Source organism: Delphinapterus leucas, chromosome 9, assembly GCF_059928025.1.
Source record: "Delphinapterus leucas isolate spDelLeu-1000000601 "Yukka" chromosome 9, BTC_Dleu_Yukka2, whole genome shotgun sequence".
NCBI classification, from domain to species: domain Eukaryota; kingdom Metazoa; phylum Chordata; class Mammalia; order Artiodactyla; family Monodontidae; genus Delphinapterus; species Delphinapterus leucas.
In genome coordinates, this window is record NC_143137.1 from 67600488 (window position 1) to 67601978 (window position 1491).

General features: G+C 45.4%; 1 pseudogene; it reads right to left on the reverse strand.

The window, feature by feature from the left end:
* Positions 1-315: 315 nt before the first annotated feature.
* On the reverse strand, positions 316-1289 carry LOC111182564 (transcription factor IIIA pseudogene; annotated as a pseudogene).
* Between the last annotated feature and the right edge of the window lie 202 nt (positions 1290-1491).

Consider the following 1491-nt stretch of genomic DNA (forward strand, 5'->3'; position numbering starts at 1 on the left):
GAAGGCCCAGGTCTGGTTCTATTCTTTATCAAGGAGGTCTAAGTAGAGGTGCTCAGATTGAGGGGTGCTGCATTTATGACCCAAGGCATAATGGGCAACTGGGTATAGAAAGTCACAGGCTCAAGGATCCATCAGAACCACAATTTCTAGGAAAGACCAGTACGTGGCCAGTGATTTTTGCTCTAATGGTGTACAGCACAGAGCCAAGGTCAGTTTCTAACCAGAAGCCCAAAGGCAACCTATGGCCTTCATAAGAGTCCTGAGACTCCTGGAGGTGTGAGAAGAGGTTGCTAAAACTTCTGTAGTGAAGGAGCCTCTGAGGAGAGTAACACGAGTGCCTGTCAATTTTTTTTTCTAAATCAGTGTTTTTAATAAAGGGAAATGTGCTTCTGAGAGAAAGTAACTGAGCTTGTTGGTTTGTAGTCCTTTCAACAATACAACCTGATTATTTAGCTGAGAGTAATTACTGAGATCAATACCATTCAGTGACTCTCTGTATTTAGGCAAAGAGAAGCCTCACCGGTGTTTCCTTTTAGAAGAGATACATGCACTGAGATGAAAGGCCCAACTCGATTTTTCATGAGATGCTTTTACTTTGATTTTCATTTTCTTCATGTCGGCATGCCTTGTGAGACTGTGTTTTATTGCAAACCTTTTGCACCAGCCAGCATATTCACACATAAATGGGTGCTTTTCCTCAGGCAGAGAGAAAATATGGCTCTTGAGACCAAGCATGCTGCACAGCCACGATGGTCTTCTCTTGGACACTGACACACATTCCTTTCTGGGACACGAGTTTTCACGTGTTGCTTACCCTCACCTCTCTGCTTGAATGTTTTCTGGCATACTTCACATGTTATTTTCTTTATAGCGGGTTTCTCTCAAATGTTTTTGCCACAATGAACATCCCTTTTGACATAACGTGGCTCTCATAGACTTTTCTTCTCATCGTTTCAGACTGCCGGGTGAAACAAAGTGCTTGCCATTTCTTTCAGGGTTTCACTTGAACAGTGATTCATTTTTCTGCTGGCACTGATGGATTTCTAGCTGCTGATGTTCTTAAAGGTCTTCTTACAACCTTCAAACTGGCATACGTATTGTTTTTGCTGATTTTCATGTTTGCACTCAAAATGTTTCTTCAAGCTTGATTTTGTTGAATTTTTATTATTATTATTATTTTTTGTGGTACGCGGGCCTCTCACTGTTGTGGCCTCTCCCGTTGTGGAGCACAGGCTCCGGACGCGCAGGCTCAGCGGCCACGGCCCACGGGCCCAGCCTCTCCACGGCATGTGGGATCTTCCCGGACCGGAGCACGAACCCGCGTCCCCTGCATCGGCAGGCGGACGCTCAACCACTGTGCCACCAGGGAAGCCCTGAATTTTTATTTTTAAAAATGTTTTTGGCCTCACGGCGCAGCTTGTGGGATCCTAGTTCCCTAACCATGGACTGAACCTAGGCCCTCGGCAGTGAGCGCACAGAGACCTAACCACT